Source organism: Musa acuminata, chromosome BXJ1-8 (assembly GCF_036884655.1).
Source record: "Musa acuminata AAA Group cultivar baxijiao chromosome BXJ1-8, Cavendish_Baxijiao_AAA, whole genome shotgun sequence".
Lineage (NCBI taxonomy): Eukaryota > Viridiplantae > Streptophyta > Magnoliopsida > Zingiberales > Musaceae > Musa > Musa acuminata.
Window position 1 is genome coordinate 39,281,509 of NC_088334.1, and position 20,076 is coordinate 39,301,584.

Genomic DNA, 20,076 nt, shown 5'->3' on the forward strand with positions numbered 1-20,076 from the left:
CCAAAAGACTTACTTAAAACTCTCTTTTAAGCTTTTCAATTTTTCCAGCATTATGGCCAACAATAAATATGTCATTAACATATATATAGCAGGAGAATAATGAAATCATCATCTAAAAATTTCTTCATAAAACATACAATGACCAGACATGGTTCTAGGATGGGTGACCCCCTGGGAAGTCCTCGTGTTGCACTCCTTTTTGCGCCCCGAGCGGCCAAAACCTCTCCCGTCGACCTCTGAGGCGATGGTTTTGGGCTTCGGAATTTGCCGTGACCTCTACGCAGTCAGTCTCATGGGGCTCGGAGAGAGCTTTCCGGAATGGGGCCGCAATAGCGATTCCGAGTTCGTTCGAGAAAGTCCCGATGGTTTCGGCGCGCGCTTGTCGTGTCCGGTACGCGGTCGGCCTCGTGGGCATCGGAGGGATCCGACAATGGCGATTCCGAGATCGTTCGAGAGGTTTCGGGGCTCCGGTCGTCGATGCGCCGTCCGCGACGTGCACAAAGGCGAGGGACGACGCACACAAAACGAGTGCGATCATACCAGCACTAAAGCACCGGATCCCATCAGAACTTCGAAGTTAAGCCTTCTTGGGCGAGAGTAGTACTAGGATGGAAGACCCCCTGGGAAGTCCTCGTGTTGCACTCCTTTTTGCGCCCCGAGCGGCCAAAAGACTTACTTAAAACTCTCTTTTAAGCTTTTCAATTTTTCCAGCATTATGGCCAACAATAAATATGTCATTAACATATATATAGCAGGAGAATAATGAAATCATCATCTAAAAATTTCTTCATAAAACATACAATGACCAGACATGGTTCTAGGATGGGTGACCCCCTGGGAAGTCCTCGTGTTGCACTCCTTTTTGCGCCCCGAGCGGCCAAAACCTCTCCCGTCGACCTCCGAGGCGATGGTTTTGGGCCTCGGAATTTGCCGTGACCACTACGCAGTCAGTCTCGTGGGGCTCGGAGAGAGCTTTCCGGAATGGGGCCGCAATAGCGATTCCGAGTTCGTTCGAGAAAGTCCAGATGGTTTCGGCGCGCGCTTGCCGTGTCCGGTACGCGGTCGGCCTCGTGGGCATCGGAGGGATCCGACAATGGCGATTCCGAGATCGTTCGAGAGGTTTCGGGGCTCCGATCGTCGATGCGCCGTCCGCGACGTGCACAAAGGCGAGGGACGACGCACAAAAAACGAGTGCGATCATACCAGCACCGGATCCCATCAGAACTCCGAAGTTAAGCGTGCTTGGGCGAGAGTAGTACTAGGATAGGTGACCCCCTGGGAAGTCCTCGTGTTGCACTCCTTTTTGGGCCCCGAGCGGCCAAAAGACTTACTTAAAACTCTCTTTTAAGCTTTTCAATTTTTCTAGCATTCTGGCCAACAATAAATATGTCATTAACATATATATAGCAGGAGAATAATGAAATCATCATCTAAAAATTTCTTCATAAAACATACAATGACCAGACATGGTTCTAGGATGGGTGACCCCCTGGGAAGTCCTCGTGTTGCACTCCTTTTTGCGCCCCGAGCGGCCAAAACCTCTCCTGTCGACCTCCGAGGCGATGGTTTTGGGCCTCGGAATTTGCCGTGACCGCTACGCAGTCAGTCTCGTGGGGCTCGGAGAGAGCTTTCCGGAATGGGGCCGCAATAGCGATTCCGAGTTCGTTCGAGAAAGTCCCGATGGTTTCGGCGCGCGCTTGCCGTGTCCGGTATGCGGTCGGCCTCGTGGGCATCGGAGGGATCCGACAATGGCGATTCCGAGATCGTTCGAGAGGTTTCGGGGCTCCGGTCATCGATGCGCCGTCCGCGACGTGCACAAAGGCGAGGGACGACGCACACAAAACTAGTGCGATCATACCAGCACTAAAGCACCGGATCCCATCAGAACTCCGAAGTTAAGCCTGCTTGGGCGAGAGTAGTACTAGGATGGGTGACCCCCTGGGAAGTCCTCGTGTTGCACTCCTTTTTGCGCCACGTGCGGCCAAAAGACTTACTTAAAACTCTCTTTTAAGCTTTTCAATTTTTCCAGCATTATGGCCAACAATAAATATGTCATTAACATATATATAGCAGGAGAATAATGAAATCATCATCTAAAAATTTCTTCATAAAACATACAATGACCAGACATGGTTCTAGGATGGGTGACCCCCTGGGAAGTCCTCGTGTTGCACTCCTTTTTGCGCCCCGAGCGGCCAAAACCTCTCCTGTCGACCTCCGAGGCGATGGTTTGGGGCCTCGGAATTTGCCGTGACCGCTACGCAGTCAGTCTCGTGGGGCTCGGAGAGAGCTTTCCGGAATGGGGCCGCAATAGCGATTCCGAGTTCGTTCGAGAAAGTCCCGATGGTTTCGGCGCGCGCTTGCCGTGTCCGGTACGCGGTCGGCCTCGTGGGCATCGGAGGGATCCGACAATAGCGATTCCGAGATCGTTCGAGAGGTTTCGGGGCTCCGGTCGTCGATGCGCCGTCCGCGACGTGCACAAAGGCGAGGTACGACGCACACAAAACGATTGCCATCATACCAGCACTAAAGCACCGGATCCCATCAGAACTCCGAAGTTAAGCCTGCTTGGACGAGAGTAGTACTAGGATGGGTGACCCCCTGGGATGTCCTCGTGTCGCACTCCTTTTTGCGCCCCGAGCGGCCAAAAGACTTACTTAAAACTCTCTTTTAAGCTTTTCAATTTTTCCAGCATTATGGCCAACAATAAATATGTCATTAACATATATATAGCAGGAGAATAATGAAATCATCATCTAAAAATTTCTTCATAAAACATACAATGACCAGACATGGTTCTAGAATGGGTGACCCCCTGGGAAGTCCTCGTGTTGCACTCCTTTTTGCGCCCCGAGCGGCCAAAACCTCTCCTGTCGACCTCCGAGGCGATGGTTTTGGGCCTCGGAATTTGCCGTGACCGCTACGCAGTCAGTCTCGTGGGGCTCGGAGAGAGCTTTCCGGAATGGGGCCGCAATAGCGATTCCGAGTTCGTTCGAGAAAGTCCCGATGGTTTCGGCGCGCACTTGCCGTGTCCGGTACGCGGTCGGCCTCGTGGGCATCGGAGGGATCCGACAATGGCGATTCCGAGATCGTTCGAGAGGTTTCGGGGCTCCGGTCGTCGATGCGCCGTCCGCGACGTGCACAAAGGCGAGGGACGACGCACAAAAAACGAGTGCGATCATACCAGCACCGGATCCCATCAGAACTCCGAAGTTAAGCGTGCTTGGGCGAGAGTAGTACTAGGATGGGTGACCCCCTGGGAAGTCCTCGTGTTGCACTCCTTTTTGGGCCCCGAGCGGCCAAAAGACTTACTTAAAACTCTCTTTTAAGCTTTTCAATTTTTCTAGCATTCTGGCCAACAATAAATATGTCATTAACATATATATAGCAGGAGAATAATGAAATTATCATCTAAAAATTTCTTCATAAAACATACAATGACCAGACATGGTTCTAGGATGGGTGACCCCCTGGGAAGTACTCGTGTTGCACTCCTTTTTGCGTCCCGAGCGGCCAAAACCTCTCCTGTCGACCTCCGAGGCGATGGTTTGGGGCCTCGGAATTTGCCGTGACCGCTACGCAGTCAGTCTCGTGGGGCTAGGAGAGATCTTTCCGGAATGGGGCCGTAATAGCGATTCCGAGTTCGTTCGAGAAAGTCCCGATGGTTTCGGCGCGCGCTTGCCGTGTCCGGTACGCGGTCGGCCTCGTGGGCATCGGAGGGATCCGACAATGGCGATTCCGAGATCGTTCGAGAGGTTTCGGGGCTCCGGTCGTCGATGCGCCGTCCGCGACGTGCACAAAGGCGAGGGACGACGCACACAAAACTAGTGCGATCATACCATCACTAAAGCACTGGATCCCATCAGAACTCCGAAGTTAAGCCTGCTTGGGCGAGAGTAGTACTAGGATGGGTGACCCCCTGGGAAGTCCTCGTGTTGCACTCCTTTTTGCGCCACGAGCGGCCAAAAGACTTACTTAAAACTCTCTTTTAAGCTTTTCAATTTTTCCAGCATTATGGCCAACAATAAATATGTCATTAACATATATATAGCAGGAGAATAATGAAATCATCATCTAAAAATTTCTTCATAAAACATACAATGACCAGACATGGTTCTAGGATGGGTGACCCCCTGGGAAGTCCTCGTGTTGCACTCCTTTTTGCGCCCCGAGCGGCCAAAACCTCTCCTGTCGACCTCCGAGGCGATGGTTTGGGGCCTCGGAATTTGCCGTGACCGCTACGCAGTCAGTCTCGTGGGGCTCGGAGAGAGCTTTCCGGAATGGGGCCGCAATAGCGATTCCGAGTTCGTTCGAGAAAGTCCCGATGGTTTCGGCGCGCGCTTGCCGTGTCCGGTACGCGGTCGGCCTCGTGGGCATCGGAGGGATCCGACAATGGCGATTCCGAGATCGTTCGAGAGGTTTCGGGGCTCCGGTCGTCGATGCGCCGTCCGCGACGTGCACAAAGGCGAGGGACGACGCACACAAAACTAGTGCGATCATACCAGCACTAAAGCACCGGATCCCATCAGAACTCCGAAGTTAAGCCTGTTTGGGCGAGAGTAGTACTAGGATGGGTGACCCCCTGGGAAGTCCTCGTGTTGCACTCCTTTTTGCGCCACGAGCGGCCAAAAGACTTACTTAAAACTCTCTTTTAAGCTTTTCAATTTTTCCAGCATTATGGCCAACAATAAATATGTCATTAACATATATATAGCAGGAGAATAATGAAATCATCATCTAAAAATTTCTTCATAAAACATACAATGACCAGACATGGTTCTAGGATGGGTGACCCCCTGGGAAGTCCTCGTGTTGCACTCCTTTTTGCGCCCCGAGCGGCCAAAACCTCTCCTGTCGACCTCCGAGGCGATGGTTTGGGGCCTCGGAATTTGCCGTGACCGCTACGCAGTCAGTCTCGTGGGGCTCGGAGAGAGCTTTCCGGAATGGGGCCGCAATAGCGATTCCGAGTTCGTTCGAGAAAGTCCCGATGGTTTCGGCGCGCGCTTGCCGTGTCCGGTACGCGGTCGGCCTCGTGGGCATCGGAGGGATCCGACAATGGCGATTCCGAGATCGTTCGAGAGGTTTCGGGGCTCCGGTCGTCGATGCGCCGTCCGCGACGTGCACAAAGGCGAGGGACGACGCACACAAAACGAGTTCGATCATACCAGCACTAAAGCACCGGATCCCATCCGAACTCCGAAGTTAAGCGTGCTTGTGCGAGAGTAGTACTAGGATGGGTGACCCCCTTGGATGTCCTCGTGTCGCACTCCTTTTTGCGCCCCGAGCGGCCAAAAGACTTACTTAAAACTCTCTTTTAAGCTTTTCAATTTTTCCAGCATTATGGCCAACAATAAATATGTCATTAACATATATATAGCAGGAGAATAATGAAATCATCATCTAAAAATTTCTTCATAAAACATACAATGACCAGACATGGTTCTAGGATGGGTGACCCCCTGGGAAGTCCTCGTGTTGCACTCCTTTTTGGGCCCCGAGCGGCCAAAAGACTTACTTAAAACTCTCTTTTAAGCTTTTCAATTTTTCTAGCATTCTGGCCAACAATAAATATGTCATTAACATATTTATAGCAGGAGAATAATGAAATTATCATCTAAAAATTTCTTCATAAAACATACAATGACCAGACATGGTTCTAGGATGGGTGACCCCCTGGGAAGTCCTCGTTTTGCACTCTTTTTTGCGCCCCGAGCGGCCAAAACCTCTCCTATCGACCTCCGAGGCGATGGTTTGGGGCCTCGGAATTTGCCGTGACCGCTACGCAGTCAGTCTCGTGGGGCTCGGAGAGAGCTTTCCGGAATGGGGCCGCAATAGCGATTCCGAGTTCGTTCGAGAAAGTCCCTATGGTTTCGGCGCGCGCTTGCCGTGTCCGGTACGCGGTCGGCCTCGTGGGCATCGGAGGGATCCGACAATGGCGATTCCGAGATCGTTCGAGAGGTTTCGGGGCTCCGGTCGTCGATGCGCCGTCCGCGACGTGCACAAAGGCGAGGGACGACGCACACAAAACGAGTGCGATCATACCAGCACTAAAGCACCGGATCCCATTAGAACTCCGAAGTTAAGCCTGCTTGGGCGAGAGTAGTACTAGGATGGGAGACCCCCTGGGAAGTCCTCGTGTTGCACTCCTTTTTGCGCCCCGAGCGGCCAAAAGACTTACTTAAAACTCTCTTTTAAGCTTTTCAATTTTTCCAGCATTATGGCCAACAATAAATATGTCATTAACATATATATAGCAGGAGAATAATGAAATCATCATCTAAAAATTTCTTCAAAAAACATACAATGACCAGACATGGTTCTAGGATGGGTGACCCCCTGGGAAGTCCTCGTGTTGCACTACTTTTTGCGCCCCGAGCGGCCAAAACCTCTCCCGTCGACCTCCGAGGCGATGGTTTTGGGCCTCGGAATTTGCCGTGACCGCTACGCAGTCAGTCTCGTGGGGCTCGGAGAGAGCTTTCCGGAATGGGGCCGCAATAGCGATTCCGAGTTCGTTCGAGAAAGTCCCGATGGTTTCGGCGCGCGCTTGCCGTGTCCGGTATGCGGTCGGCCTCGTGGGCATCGGAGGGATCCGACAATGGCGATTCCGAGATCGTTCGAGAGGTTTCGGGGCTCCGGTCGTCGATGCGCCGTCCGCGACGTGCACAGAGGCGAGGGACGACGCACACAAAACTAGTGCGATCATACCAGCACTAAAGCACCGGATCTCATCAGAACTCCGAAGTTAAGCCTGCTTGGGCGAGAGTAGTACTAGGATGGGTGACCCCCTGGGAAGTCCTCGTGTTGCACTCCTTTTTGCGCCACGAGCGGCCAAAAGACTTACTTAAAACTCTCTTTTAAGCTTTTCAATTTTTCCAGCATTATGGCCAACAATAAATATGTCATTAACATATATATAGCAGGAGAATAATGAAATCATCATCTAAAAATTTCTTCATAAAACATACAATGACCAGACATGGTTCTAGGATGGGTGACCCCCTGGGAAGTCCTCGTGTTGCACTCCTTTTTGTGCCCCGAGCGGCCAAAACCTCTCCTGTCGACCTCTGAGGCGATGGTTTGGGGCCTCGGAATTTGCCGTGACCGCTACGCAGTCAGTCTCATGGGGCTCGGAGAGAGCTTTCCGGAATGGGGCCGCAATAGCGATTCCGAGTTCGTTCGAGAAAGTCCCGATGGTTTCGGCGCGCGCTTGCCGTGTCCGTTACGCGGTCGGCCTCGTGGGCATCGGAGGGATCCGACAATAGCGATTCCGAGATCGTTCGAGAGGTTTCGGGGCTCCGGTCATCGATGCGCCGTCCACGACGTGCACAAAGGCGAGGGACGACGCACACAAAACGAGTTTGATCATACCAGCACTAAAGCATCGGATCCCATCCGAACTCCGAAGTTAAGCGTGCTTGTGCGAGAGTCGTACTAGGATGGGTGACCCCCTGGGATGTCCTCGTGTCGAACTCCTTTTTGCGCCCCGAGCGGCCAAAAGACTTACTTAAAACTCTCTTTTAAGCTTTTCAATTTTTCCAGCATTATGGCCAACAATAAATATGTCATTAACATATATATAGCAGGAGAATAATGAAATCATCATCTAAAAATTTCTTCATAAAACATACAATGACCAGACATGGTTCTAGGATGGGTGACCCCCTGGGAAGTCCTCGTGTTGCACTCCTTTTTGGGCCCCGAGCGGCCAAAAGACTTACTTAAAACTCTCTTTTAAGCTTTTCAATTTTTCTAGCATTCTGGCCAACAATAAATATGTCATTAACATATATATAGCAGGAGAATAATGAAATTATCATCTAAAAATTTCTTCATAAAACATACAATGACCAGACATGGTTCTAGGATGGGTGACCCCCTGGGAAGTCCTCGTGTTGCACTCCTTTTTGCGCCCCGAGCGGCCAAAACCTCTCCTGTCGACCTCCGAGGCGATGGTTTGGGGCCTCGGAATTTGCCGTGACCGCTACGCAGTCAGTCTCGTGGGGCTCGGAGAGATCTTTCCGGAATGGGGCCGCAATAGCGATTCCGAGTTCGTTCGAGAAAGTCCCGATGGTTTCGGTGCGCGCTTGCCGTGTCCGGTACGCGGTCGGCCTCGTGGGCATCGGAGGGATCCGACAATGGCGATTCCGAGATCGTTCGAGAGGTTTCGGGGCTCCGGTCGTCGATGCGCCGTCCGCGACGTGCACAAAGGCGAGGGACGACGCACACAAAACTAGTGCGATCATACCAGCACTAAAGCACTGGATCCCATCAGAACTCCGAAGTTAAGCCTGCTTGGGCGAGAGTAGTACTAGGATGGGTGACCCCCTGGGAAGTCCTCGTGTTGCACTCCTTTTTGCGCCACGAGCGGCCAAAAGACTTACTTAAAACTCTCTTTTAAGCTTTTCAATTTTTCCAGCATTATGGCCAACAATAAATATGTCATTAACATATATATAGCAGGAGAATAATGAAATCATCATCTAAAAATTTCTTCATAAAACATACAATGACCAGACATGGTTCTAGGATGGGTGACCCCCTGGGAAGTCCTCGTGTTGCACTCCTTTTTGCGCCCCGAGCGGCCAAAACCTCTCCTGTCGACCTCCGAGGCGATGGTTTGGGGCCTCGGAATTTGCCGTGACCGCTACGCAGTCAGTCTCGTGGGGCTCGGAGAGAGCTTTCCGGAATGGGGCCGCAATAGCGATTCCGAGTTCGTTCGAGAAAGTCCCGATGGTTTCGGCGCGCGCTTGCCGTGTCCGGTACGCGGTCGGCCTCGTGGGCATCGGAGGGATCCGACAATGGCGATTCCGAGATCGTTCGAGAGGTTTCGGGGCTCCGGTCGTCGATGCGCCGTCCGCGACGTGCACAAAGGCGAGGGACGACGCACACAAAACTAGTGCGATCATACCAGCACTAAAGCACCGGATCCCATCAGAACTCCGAAGCTAAGCCTGCTTGGGCGAGAGTAGTACTAGGATGGGTGACCCCCTGGGAAGTCCTCGTGTTGCACTCCTTTTTGCGCCACGAGCGGCCAAAAGACTTACTTAAAACTCTCTTTTAAGCTTTTCAATTTTTCCAGCATTATGGCCAACAATAAATATGTCATTAACATATATATAGCAGGAGAATAATGAAATCATCATCTAAAAATTTCTTCATAAAACATACAATGACCAGACATGGTTCTAGGATGGGTGACCCCCTGGGAAGTCCTCGTGTTGCACTCCTTTTTGCGCCCCGAGCGGCCAAAACCTCTCCTGTCGACCTCCGAGGCGATGGTTTGGGGCCTCGGAATTTGCCGTGACCGCTACGCAGTCAGTCTCGTGGGGCTCGGAGAGAGCTTTCCGGAATGGGGCCGCAATAGCGATTCCGAGTTCGTTCGAGAAAGTCCCGATGGTTTCGGCGCGCGCTTGCCGTGTCCGGTACGCGGTCGGCCTCGTGTGCATCGGAGGGATCCGACAATGGCGATTCCGAGATCGTTCGAGAGGTTTCGGGGCTCCGGTCGTCGATGCGCCGTCCGCGACGTGCACAAAGGCGAGGGACGACGCACACAAAACGAGTGCGATCATACCAGCACTAAAGCACCGGATCCCATCCGAACTCCGAAGTTAAGCGTGCTTGTGCGAGAGTAGTACTAGGATGGGTGACCCCCTTGGATGTCCTCGTGTCGCACTCCTTTTTGCGCCCCGAGCGGCCAAAAGACTTACTTAAAACTCTCTTTTAAGCTTTTCAATTTTTCCAGCATTATGGCCAACAATAAATATGTCATTAACATATATATAGCAGGAGAATAATGAAATCATCATCTAAAAATTTCTTCATAAAACATACAATGACCAGACATGGTTCTAGGATGGGTGACCCCCTGGGAAGTCCTCGTGTTGCACTCCTTTTTGGGCCCCGAGCGGCCAAAAGACTTACTTAAAACTCTCTTTTAAGCTTTTCAATTTTTCTAGCATTATGGCCAACAATAAATATGTCATTAACATATATATAGCAGGAGAATAATGAAATTATCATCTAAAAATTTCTTCATAAAACATACAATGACCAGACATGGTTCTAGGATGGGTGACCCCCTGGGAAGTCCTCGTTTTGCACTCTTTTTTGCGCCCCGAGCGGCCAAAACCTCTCCTGTCGACCTCCGAGGCGATGGTTTGGGGCCTCGGAATTTGCCGTGACCGCTACGCAGTCAGTCTCGTGGGGCTCGGAGAGAGCTTTCCGGAATGGGGCCGCAATAGCGATTCCGAGTTCGTTCGAGAAAGTCCCGATGGTTTCGGCGCGCGCTTGCCGTGTCCGGTACGCGGTCGGCCTCGTGGGCATCGGAGGGATCCGACAATGGCGATTCCGAGATCGTTCGAGAGGTTTCGGGGCTCCGGTCGTCGATGCGCCGTCCGCGACGTGCACAAAGGCGAGGGACGACGCACACAAAACGAGTGCGATCATACCAGCACTAAAGCACCGGATCCCATTAGAACTCCGAAGTTAAGCCTGCTTGGGCGAGAGTAGTACTAGGATGGGAGACCCCCTGGGAAGTCCTCGTGTTGCACTCCTTTTTGCGCCCCGAGCGGCCAAAAGACTTACTTAAAACTCTCTTTTAAGCTTTTCAATTTTTCCAGCATTATGGCCAACAATAAATATGTCATTAACATATATATAGCAGGAGAATAATGAAATCATCATCTAAAAATTTCTTCATAAAACATACAATGACCAGACATGGTTCTAGGATGGGTGACCCCCTGGGAAGTCCTCGTGTTGCACTACTTTTTGCGCCCCGAGCGGCCAAAACCTCTCCCGTCGACCTCCGAGGCGATGGTTTTGGGCCTCGGAATTTGCCGTTACCGCTACACAGTCAGTCTCGTGGGGCTCGGAGAGAGCTTTCCGGAATGGGGCCGCAATAGCGATTCCGAGTTCGTTCGAGAAAGTCCCGATGGTTTCGGTGCGCGCTTGCCGTGTCCGGTACGCGGTCGGCCTCGTGGGCATCGGAGGGATCCGACAATGGCGATTCCGAGATCGTTCGAGAGGTTTCGGGGCTCCGGTCGTCGATGCGCCGTCCGCGACGTGCACAAAGGCGAGGGACGACGCACAAAAAACGAGTGCGATCATACCAACACCGGATCCCATCAGAACTCCGAAGTTAAGCGTGCTTGGGCGAGAGTAGTACTAGGATGGGTGACCCCCTGGGAAGTCCTCGTGTTGCACTCCTTTTTGGGCCCCGAGCGGCCAAAAGACTTACTTAAAACTCTCTTTTAAGCTTTTCAATTTTTCTAGCATTCTGGCCAACAATAAATATGTCATTAACATATATATAGCAGGAGAATAATGAAATCATCATCTAAAAATTTCTTCATAAAATATACAATGACCAGACATGGTTCTAGGATGGGTGACCCCCTGGGAAGTCCTCGTGTTGCACTCCTTTTTGCGCCCCGAGCGGCCAAAACCTCTCCTGTCGACCTCCGAGGCGATGGTTTTGGGCCTCGGAATTTGCCGTGACCGCTACGCAGTCAGTCTCGTGGGGCTCGGAGAGAGCTTTCCGGAATGGGGCCGCAATAGCGATTCCGAGTTCGTTCGAGAAAGTCCCGATGGTTTCGGCGCGCGCTTGCCGTGTCCGGTACGCGGTCGGCCTCGTGGGCATCGGAGGGATCCGACAATGGCGATTCCGAGATCGTTCGAGAGGTTTCGGGGCTCCGGTCGTCGATGCGCCGTCCGCGACGTGCACAAAGGCGAGGGACGACGCACAAAAAACGAGTGCGATCATACCAGCACCGGATCCCATCAGAACTCCGAAGTTAAGCGTGCTTGGGCGAGAGTAGTACTAGGATGGGTGACCCCCTGGGAAGTCCTCGTGTTGCACTCCTTTTTGGGCCCCGAGCGGCCAAAAGACTTACTTAAAACTCTCTTTTAAGCTTTTAAATTTTTCTAGCATTCTGGCCAACAATAAATATGTCATTAACATATATATAGCAGGAGAATAATGAAATCATTATCTAAAAATTTCTTCATAAAACATACAATGACCAGACATGGTTCTAGAATGGGTGACCCCCTGGGAAGTCCTCGTGTTGCACTCCTTTTTGCGCCCCGAGCGGCCAAAACCTCTCCTGTCGACCTCCGAGGTGATGGTTTTGGGCCTCGGAATTTGCCGTGACCGCTACGCAGTCAGTCTCGTGGGGCTCGGAGAGAGCTTTCCGGAATGGGGCCGCAATAGCGATTCCGAGTTCGTTCGAGAAAGTCCCGATGGTTTCGGCGCGCGCTTGCCGTGTCCGGTACGCGGTCGGCCTCGTGGGCATCGGAGGGATCCGACAATGGCGATTCCGAGATCGTTCGAGAGGTTTCGGGGCTCCGGTCGTCGATGCGCCGTCCGCGACGTGCACAAAGGCGAGGGACGACGCACACAAAACGAGTGCGATCATACAAGCACTAAAGCACCGGATTCCATCAGAACTCCGAAGTTAAGCTTGCTTGGGCGAGAGTAGTACTAGGATGGGTGACCCCCTGGGAAGTCCTCGAGTTGCACTCCTTTTTGCGCCACGAGCGGCCAAAAGACTTACTTAAAACTCTCTTTTAAGCTTTTCAATTTTTCCAGCATTATGACCAACAATAAATATGTCATTAACATATATATAGCAGGAGAATAATGAAATCATCATCTAAAAATTTCTTCATAAAACATACAATGACCAGACATGGTTCTAGGATGGGTGACCCCCTGGGAAGTCCTCGTGTTGCACTACTTTTTCCGCCCCGAGCGGCCAAAACCTCTCCCGTCGACCTCCGAGGCGATGGTTTTGGGCCTCGGAATTTGCCGTGACCGCTACGCAGTCAGTCTCGTGGGGCTCGGAGAGAGCTTTCCGGAATGGGGCCGCAATAGCGATTCCGAGTTCGTTCGAGAAAGTCCCGATGGTTTCGGCGCGCGCTTGCCGTGTCCGGTACGCGGTCGGCCTCGTGGGCATCGGAGGGATCCGACAATGGCGATTCCGAGATCGTTCGAGAGGTTTCGGGGCTCCGGTCGTCGATGCGCCGTCCGCGACGTGCACAAAGGCGAGGGACGACGCACAAAAAACGATTGCGATCATACCAGCACCGGATCCCATCAGAACTCCGAAGTTAAGCGTGCTTGGGCGAGAGTAGTACTAGGATGGGTGACCCCCTGGGAAGTCCTCGTGTTGCACTCCTTTTTGGGCCCCGAGCGGCCAAAAGACTTACTTAAAACTCTCTTTTAAGCTTTTCAATTTTTCTAGCATTCTGGCCAACAATAAATATGTCATTAACATATATATAGCAGGAGAATAATGAAATTATCATCTAAAAATTTCTTCATAAAACATACAATGACCAGACATGGTTCTAGGGTGGGTGACCCCCTGGGAAGTCCTCGTGTTGCACTCCTTTTTGCGCCCCGAGCGGCCAAAACCTCTCCTGTCGACCTCCGAGGCGATGGTTTGGGGCCTCGGAATTTGTCGTGACCGCTACGCAGTCAGTCTCGTGGGGCTCGGAGAGAGCATTCCGGAATGGGGCCGCAATAGCGATTCCGAGTTCGTTCGAGAAAGTCCCGATGGTTTCGGCGCGCGCTTGCCGTGTCCGGTACGCGGTCGGCCTCGTGGGCATCGGAGGGATCCGACAATGGCGATTCCGAGATCGTTCGAGAGGTTTCGGGGCTCCGGTCGTCGATGCGCCGTCCGCGACGTGCACAAAGGCGAGGGACGACGCACACAAAACGAGTGCGATCATACCAGCACTAAAGCAGCGGATCCAATCAGAACTCCGAAGTTAAGCCTGCTTGGGCGAGAGTAGTACTAGGATGGGTGACCCCCTGGGAAGTCCTCGTGTGGCACTCCTTTTTGCGCCACGAGCGGCCAAAAGACTTACTTAAAACTCTCTTTTAAACTTTTCAATTTTTCCAGCATTATGGCCAACAATAAATATGTCATTAACATATATATAGCAGGAGAATAATGAAATCATCATCTAAAAATTTCTTCATAAAACATACAATGACCAGACATGGTTCTAGGATGGGTGACCCCCTGGGAAGTCCTCGTGTTGCACTACTTTTTGCGCCCCGAGCGGCCAAAACCTCTCCCGTCGACCTCCGAGGCGATGGTTTTGGGCCTCGGAATTTGACGTGACAGCTACGCAGTCAGTCTCGTGGGGCTCGGAGAGAGCTTTCCGGAATGGGGCCGCAATAGCGATTCCGAGTTCGTTCGAGAAAGTCCCGATGGTTTCGGCGCGCGCTTGCCGTGTCCGGTACGCGGTCGGCCTCGTGGGCATCGGAGGGATCCGACAATGGCGATTCCGAGATCGTTCGAGAGGTTTCGGGGCTCCGGTCGTCGATGCGCCGTCCGCGACGTGCACAAAGGCGAGGGACGACGCACAAAAAATGAGTGCGATCATACCAGCACCGGATCCCATCAGAACTCCGAAGTTAAGCGTGCTTGGGCGAGAGTAGTACTAGGATGGGTGACCCCCTGGGAAGTCCTCGTGTTGCACTCCTTTTTGGGCCCCGAGCGGCCAAAAGACTTACTTAAAACTCTCTTTTAAGCTTTTCAATTTTTCTAGCATTCTGGCCAACAATAAATATGTCATTAACATATATATAGCAGGAGAATAATGAAATCATCATCTAAAAATTTCTTCATAAAACATACAATGACCAGACATGGTTCTAGGATGGGTGACCCCCTGGGAAGTCCTCGTGTTGCACTCCTTTTTGCGCCCCGAGCGGCCAAAACCTCTCCTGTCGACCTCCGAGGCGATGGTTTTGGGCCTCGGAATTTGCCGTGACCGCTACGCAGTCAGTCTCGTGGGGCTCGGAGAGAGCTTTCCGGAATGGGGCCGCAATAGCGATTCCGAGTTCGTTCGAGAAAGTCCCGATGGTTTCGGCGCGCGCTTGCCGTGTCCGGTACGCGGTCAGCCTCGTGGGCATCGGAGGGATCCGACAATGGCGATTCCGAGATCGTTCGAGAGGTTTCGGGGCTCCGGTCGTCGATGCGCCGTCCGCGACGTGCACAAAGGCGAGGGACGACGCAAAAAAACGAGTGCGATCATACCAGCACCGGATCCCATCAGAACTCCGAAGTTAAGCGTGCTTGGGCGAGAGTAGTACTAGGATGGGTGACCCCCTGAGAAGTCCTCGTGTTGCACTCCTTTTTGGGCCCCGAGCGGCCAAAAGACTTACTTAAAACTCTCTTTTAAGCTTTTCAATTTTTCCAGCATTATGGCCAACAATAAATATGTCATTAACATATATATAGCAGGAGAATAATGAAATCATCATCTAAAAATTTCTTCATAAAACATACAATGACCAGACATGGTTCTAGGATGGGTGACCCCCTGGGAAGTCCTCGTGTTGCACTCCTTTTTGCGCCCCGAGCGGCCAAAACCTCTCCCGTCGACCTCCGAGGCGATGGTTTTGGGCCTCGGAATTTGCCGTGACCGCTACGCAGTCAGTCTCGTGGGGCTCGGAGAGAGCTTTCCGGAATGGGGCCGCAATAGCGATTCCGAGTTCGTTCGAGAAAGTCCCGATGGTTTCGGCGCGCGCTTGCCGTGTCCGGTACGCGGTCGGCCTCGTGGGCATCGGAGGGATCCGACAATGGCGATTCCGAGATCGTTCGAGAGGTTTCGGGGCTCCGGTCGTCGATGCGCCGTCCGCGACGTGCACAAAGGCGAGGGACGACGCACACAAAACGAGTGCGATCATACCAGCACCGGATCCCATCAGAACTCCGAAGTTAAGCGTGCTTGGGCGAGAGTAGTACTAGGATGGGTGACCCCCTGGGAAGTCCTCGTGTTGCACTCCTTTTTGGGCCCCGAGCGGCCAAAAGACTTACTTAAAACTCTCTTTTAAGCTTTTCAATTTTTCTAGCATTCTGGCCAACAATAAATATGTCATTAACATATATATAGCAGGAGAATAATGAAATCATCATCTAAAAATTTCTTCATAAAACATACAATGACCAGACATGGTTCTAGGATGGGTGACCCCCTGGGAAGTCCTCGTGTTGCACTCCTTTTTGCGCCCCGAGCGGCCAAAACCTCTCCTGTCGACCTCCGAGGCGATGGTTTTGGGCCTCGGAATTTGCCGTGACCGCTACGCAGTCAGTCTCGTGGGGATCGGAGAGAGCTTTCCGGAATGGGGCCGCAATAGCGATTCCGAGTTCGTTCGAGAAAGTCCCGATGGTTTCGGCGCGCGCTTGCCGTGTCCGGTACGCGGTCGGCCTCGTGGGCATCGGAGGGATCCGACAATGGCGATTCCGAGATCGTTCGAGAGGTTTCGGGGCTCCGGTCGTCGATGCGCCGTCCGCGACGTGCACAAAGGCGAGGGACGACGCACACAAAACGAGTGCGATCATACCAGCACTAAAGCACCGGATCCAATCAGAACTCCGAAGTTAAGCCTGCTTGGGCGAGAGTAGTACTAGGATGGGTGACCCCCTGGGAAGTCCTCGTGTGGCACTCCTTTTTGCGCCACGAGCGGCCAAAAGACTTACTTAAAACTCTCTTTTAAACTTTTCAATTTTTCCAGCATTATGGCCAACAATAAATATGTCATTAACATATATATAGCAGGAGAATAATGAAATCATCATCTAAAAATTTCTTCATAAAACATACAATGACCAGACATGGTTCTAGGATGGGTGACCCCCTGGGAAGTCCTCGTGTTGCACTACTTTTTGCGCCCCGAGCGGCCAAAACCTCTCCCGTCGACCTCCGAGGCGATGGTTTTGGGCCTCGGAATTTGACGTGACAGCTACGCAGTCAGTCTCGTGGGGCTCGGAGAGAGCTTTCCGGAATGGGGCCGCAATAGCGATTCCGAGTTCGTTCGAGAAAGTCCCGATGGTTTCGGCGCGCGCTTGCCGTGTCCGGTACGCGGTCGGCCTCGTGGGCATCGGAGGGATCCGACAATGGCGATTCCGAGATCGTTCGAGAGGTTTCGGGGCTCCGGTCGTCGATGCGCCGTCCGCGACGTGCACAAAGGCGAGGGACGACGCACAAAAAACGAGTGCGATCATACCAGCACCGGATCCCATCAGAACTCCGAAGTTAAGCGTGCTTGGGCGAGAGTAGTACTAGGATGGGTGACCCCTTGGGAAGTCCTCGTGTTGCACTCCTTTTTGGGCCCCGAGCGGCCAAAAGACTTACTTAAAACTCTCTTTTAAACTTTTCAATTTTTCTAGCATTCTGGCCAACAATAAATATGTCATTAACATATATATAGCAGGAGAATAATGAAATCATCATCTAAAAATTTCTTCATAAAACATACAATGACCAGACATGGTTCTAGGATGGGTGACCCCCTGGGAAGTCCTCGTGTTGCACTCCTTTTTGCGCCCCGAGCGGCCAAAACCTCTCCTGTCGACCTCCGAGGCGATGGTTTTGGGCCTCGGAATTTGCCGTGACCGCTACGCAGTCAGTCTCGTGGGGCTCGGAGAGAGCTTTCCGGAATGGGGCCGCAATAGCGATTCCGAGTTCGTTCGAGAAAGTCCCGATGGTTTCGGCGCGCGCTTGCCGTGTCCGGTACGCGGTCGGCCTCGTGGGCATCGGAGGGATCCGACAATGGCGATTCCGAGATCGTTCGAGAGGTTTCGGGGCTCCGGTCGTCGATGCGCCGTCCGCGACGTGCACAAAGGCGAGGGACGACGCAAAAAAACGAGTGCGATCATACCAGCACCGGATCCCATCAGAACTCCGAAGTTAAGCGTGCTTGGGCGAGAGTAGTACTAGGATGGGTGACCCCCTGGGAAGTCCTCGTGTTGCACTCCTTTTTGGGCCCCGAGCGGCCAAAAGACTTACTTAAAACTCTCTTTTAAGCTTTTCAATTTTTCCAGCATTATGGCCAACAATAAATATGTCATTAACATATATATAGCAGGAGAATAATGAAATCATCATCTAAAAATTTCTTCATAAAACATACAATGACCAGACATGGTTCTAGGATGGGTGACCCCCTGGGAAGTCCTCGTGTTGCACTCCTTTTTGCGCCCCGAGCGGCCAAAACCACTCCCGTCGACCTCCGAGGCGATGGTTTTGGGCCTCGGAATTTGCCGTGACCGCTACGCAGTCAGTCTCGTGGGGCTCGGAGAGAGCTTTCCGGAATGGGGCCGCAATAGCGATTCCGAGTTCGTTCGAGAAAGTCCCGATGGTTTCGGCGCGCGCTTGCCGTGTCCGGTACGCGGTCGGCCTCGTGGGCATCGGAGGGATCCGACAATGGCGATTCCGAGATCGTTCGAGAGGTTTCGGGGCTCCGGTCGTCGATGCGCCGTCCGCGACGTGCACAAAGGCGAGGGACGACGCACAAAAAACGAGTGCGATCATACCAGCACCGGATCCCATCAGAACTCCGAAGTTAAGCGTGCTTGGGCGAGAGTAGTACTAGGATGGGTGACCCCCTGGGAAGTCCTCGTGTTGCACTCCTTTTTGGGCCCCGAGCGGCCAAAAGACTTACTTAAAACTCTCTTTTAAGCTTTTCAATTTTTCTAGCATTCTGGCCAACAATAAATATGTCATTAACATATATATAGCAGGAGAATAATGAAATCATCATCTAAAAATTTCTTCATAAAACATACAATGACCAGACATGGTTCTAGGATGGGTGACCCCCTGGGAAGTCCTCGTGTTGCACTCCTTTTTGCGCCCCGAGCGGCCAAAACCTCTCCTGTCGACCTCCGAGGCGATGGTTTTGGGCCTCGGAATTTGCCGTGACCGCTACGCAGTCAGTCACGTGGGGCTCGGAGAGAGCTTTCCGGAATGGGGCCGCAATAGCGATTCCGAGTTCGTTCGAGAAAGTCCCGATGGTTTCGGCGCGCGCTTGCCGTGTCCGGTACGCGGTCGGCCTCGTGGGCATCGGAGGGATCCGTCAATGGCGATTCCGAGATCGTTCGAGAGGTTTCGGGGCTCCGGTCGTCGATGCGCCGTCCGCGACATGCACAAAGGCGAGGGACGACGCACACAAAACGAGTGCGATCATACCAGCACTAAAGCACCGGATCCCATCAGAACTCCGAAGTTAAGCCTGCTTGGGCGAGAGTAGTACTAGGATGGGTGACCCCCTGGGAAGTCCTCGTGTTGCACTCCTTTTTGTGCCACGAGCGGCCAAAAGACTTACTTAAAACTCTCTTTTAAGCTTTTCAATTTTTCCAGCATTATGGCCAACAATAAATATGTCATTAACATATATATAGCAGGAGAATAATGAAATCATCATCTAAAAATTTCTTCATTAAACATACAATGACCAGACATGGTTCTAGGATGGGTGACCCCCTGGGAAGTCCTCGTGTTGCACTACTTTTTGCGCCCCGAGCGGCCAAAACCTCTCCCGTCGACCTCCGAGGCGATGGTTTGGGGCCTCGGAATTTGCCGTGACCGCTACGCAGTCAGTCTCGTGGGGCTCGGAGAGAGCTTTCCGGAATGGGGCCGCAATAGCGATTCCGAGTTCGTTCGAGAAAGTCCCGATGGTTTCGGCGCGCGCTTGCCGTGTCCGGTACGCGGTCGGCCTCGTGGGCATCGGAGGGATCCGACAATGGCGATTCCGAGATCGTTCGAGAGGTTTCGGGGCTCCGGTCGTCGATGCGCCGTCCGCGACGTGCACAAAGGCGAGGGACGACGCACACAAAACGAGTGCGATCATACCAGCACCGGATCCCATCAGAACTCCGAAGTTAAGCGTGCTTGGGCGAGAGTAGTACTAGGATGGGTGTCCCCCTGGGAAGTTCTCGTGTTGCACTCCTTTTTGCGCCACGAGCGGCCAAAAGACTTACTTAAAACTCTCTTTTAAGCTTTTCAATTTTTCCAGCATTATGGCCAACAATAAATATGGCATTAACATATATATAGCAGGAGAATAATGAAATCATCATCTAAAAATTTCTTCATAAAACATACAATGACCAGACATGGTTCTAGGATGGGTGACCCCCTGGGAAGTCCTCGTGTTGCACTACTTTTTGCGCCCCGAGCGGCCAAAACCTCTCCCGTCGACCTCCGAGGCGATGGTTTTGGGCCTCGGAATTTGCCGTGACCGCTACGCAGTCAGTCTCGTGGGGCTCGGAG

The 20,076-nt window shown here is 52.4% G+C and overlaps 17 non-coding genes and 12 pseudogenes across 17 annotated transcripts; all 29 read left to right on the top strand.

Moving 5' to 3' along the window:
• The first annotated feature begins 526 nt into the window (after nt 1-526).
• Nucleotides 527-645, top strand: LOC135590494 (5S ribosomal RNA). The gene has a single exon (XR_010477901.1). It is a non-coding gene; the product is annotated as a 5S ribosomal RNA (ribosomal RNA).
• A 544-nt stretch (nt 646-1,189) lies between these two features.
• On the top strand, nt 1,190-1,300 carry LOC135591536 (5S ribosomal RNA; annotated as a pseudogene).
• Nucleotides 1,301-1,844: 544 nt separating this feature from the next.
• On the top strand, nt 1,845-1,963 carry LOC135589318 (5S ribosomal RNA). Its single transcript, XR_010476726.1, has one exon. It is a non-coding gene; the product is annotated as a 5S ribosomal RNA (ribosomal RNA).
• A 544-nt stretch (nt 1,964-2,507) lies between these two features.
• On the top strand, nt 2,508-2,626 carry LOC135590770 (5S ribosomal RNA). The gene has a single exon (XR_010478176.1). It is a non-coding gene; the product is annotated as a 5S ribosomal RNA (ribosomal RNA).
• A 544-nt stretch (nt 2,627-3,170) lies between these two features.
• On the top strand, nt 3,171-3,281 carry LOC135591125 (5S ribosomal RNA; annotated as a pseudogene).
• Nucleotides 3,282-3,825: 544 nt separating this feature from the next.
• Nucleotides 3,826-3,944, top strand: LOC135590354 (5S ribosomal RNA). The gene has a single exon (XR_010477761.1). It is a non-coding gene; the product is annotated as a 5S ribosomal RNA (ribosomal RNA).
• A 544-nt stretch (nt 3,945-4,488) lies between these two features.
• LOC135589747 (5S ribosomal RNA) lies at nt 4,489-4,607 on the top strand. The gene has a single exon (XR_010477153.1). It is a non-coding gene; the product is annotated as a 5S ribosomal RNA (ribosomal RNA).
• A 544-nt stretch (nt 4,608-5,151) lies between these two features.
• LOC135590712 (5S ribosomal RNA) lies at nt 5,152-5,270 on the top strand. The gene has a single exon (XR_010478119.1). It is a non-coding gene; the product is annotated as a 5S ribosomal RNA (ribosomal RNA).
• A 758-nt stretch (nt 5,271-6,028) lies between these two features.
• Nucleotides 6,029-6,147, top strand: LOC135592170 (5S ribosomal RNA). The gene has a single exon (XR_010478935.1). It is a non-coding gene; the product is annotated as a 5S ribosomal RNA (ribosomal RNA).
• A 544-nt stretch (nt 6,148-6,691) lies between these two features.
• On the top strand, nt 6,692-6,810 carry LOC135589625 (5S ribosomal RNA). The gene has a single exon (XR_010477031.1). It is a non-coding gene; the product is annotated as a 5S ribosomal RNA (ribosomal RNA).
• Nucleotides 6,811-7,354: 544 nt separating this feature from the next.
• Nucleotides 7,355-7,473, top strand: LOC135590831 (5S ribosomal RNA). The gene has a single exon (XR_010478237.1). It is a non-coding gene; the product is annotated as a 5S ribosomal RNA (ribosomal RNA).
• Nucleotides 7,474-8,231: 758 nt separating this feature from the next.
• Nucleotides 8,232-8,350, top strand: LOC135589655 (5S ribosomal RNA). The gene has a single exon (XR_010477062.1). It is a non-coding gene; the product is annotated as a 5S ribosomal RNA (ribosomal RNA).
• Nucleotides 8,351-8,894: 544 nt separating this feature from the next.
• LOC135589496 (5S ribosomal RNA) lies at nt 8,895-9,013 on the top strand. Its single transcript, XR_010476903.1, has one exon. It is a non-coding gene; the product is annotated as a 5S ribosomal RNA (ribosomal RNA).
• A 544-nt stretch (nt 9,014-9,557) lies between these two features.
• Nucleotides 9,558-9,676, top strand: LOC135590112 (5S ribosomal RNA). The gene has a single exon (XR_010477518.1). It is a non-coding gene; the product is annotated as a 5S ribosomal RNA (ribosomal RNA).
• Nucleotides 9,677-10,434: 758 nt separating this feature from the next.
• Nucleotides 10,435-10,553, top strand: LOC135592171 (5S ribosomal RNA). Its single transcript, XR_010478936.1, has one exon. It is a non-coding gene; the product is annotated as a 5S ribosomal RNA (ribosomal RNA).
• A 544-nt stretch (nt 10,554-11,097) lies between these two features.
• LOC135591327 (5S ribosomal RNA) lies at nt 11,098-11,208 on the top strand (annotated as a pseudogene).
• A 544-nt stretch (nt 11,209-11,752) lies between these two features.
• LOC135591126 (5S ribosomal RNA) lies at nt 11,753-11,863 on the top strand (annotated as a pseudogene).
• Nucleotides 11,864-12,407: 544 nt separating this feature from the next.
• On the top strand, nt 12,408-12,526 carry LOC135590467 (5S ribosomal RNA). Its single transcript, XR_010477875.1, has one exon. It is a non-coding gene; the product is annotated as a 5S ribosomal RNA (ribosomal RNA).
• Nucleotides 12,527-13,070: 544 nt separating this feature from the next.
• On the top strand, nt 13,071-13,181 carry LOC135591444 (5S ribosomal RNA; annotated as a pseudogene).
• A 544-nt stretch (nt 13,182-13,725) lies between these two features.
• LOC135590657 (5S ribosomal RNA) lies at nt 13,726-13,844 on the top strand. Its single transcript, XR_010478064.1, has one exon. It is a non-coding gene; the product is annotated as a 5S ribosomal RNA (ribosomal RNA).
• A 544-nt stretch (nt 13,845-14,388) lies between these two features.
• LOC135591127 (5S ribosomal RNA) lies at nt 14,389-14,499 on the top strand (annotated as a pseudogene).
• Nucleotides 14,500-15,042: 543 nt separating this feature from the next.
• On the top strand, nt 15,043-15,153 carry LOC135591386 (5S ribosomal RNA; annotated as a pseudogene).
• Nucleotides 15,154-15,697: 544 nt separating this feature from the next.
• LOC135591129 (5S ribosomal RNA) lies at nt 15,698-15,808 on the top strand (annotated as a pseudogene).
• Nucleotides 15,809-16,352: 544 nt separating this feature from the next.
• Nucleotides 16,353-16,471, top strand: LOC135590206 (5S ribosomal RNA). The gene has a single exon (XR_010477613.1). It is a non-coding gene; the product is annotated as a 5S ribosomal RNA (ribosomal RNA).
• A 544-nt stretch (nt 16,472-17,015) lies between these two features.
• Nucleotides 17,016-17,126, top strand: LOC135591351 (5S ribosomal RNA; annotated as a pseudogene).
• A 543-nt stretch (nt 17,127-17,669) lies between these two features.
• On the top strand, nt 17,670-17,780 carry LOC135591130 (5S ribosomal RNA; annotated as a pseudogene).
• A 544-nt stretch (nt 17,781-18,324) lies between these two features.
• On the top strand, nt 18,325-18,435 carry LOC135591131 (5S ribosomal RNA; annotated as a pseudogene).
• A 544-nt stretch (nt 18,436-18,979) lies between these two features.
• On the top strand, nt 18,980-19,098 carry LOC135591544 (5S ribosomal RNA). Its single transcript, XR_010478558.1, has one exon. It is a non-coding gene; the product is annotated as a 5S ribosomal RNA (ribosomal RNA).
• A 544-nt stretch (nt 19,099-19,642) lies between these two features.
• LOC135591406 (5S ribosomal RNA) lies at nt 19,643-19,753 on the top strand (annotated as a pseudogene).
• Nucleotides 19,754-20,076: the final 323 nt, after the last annotated feature.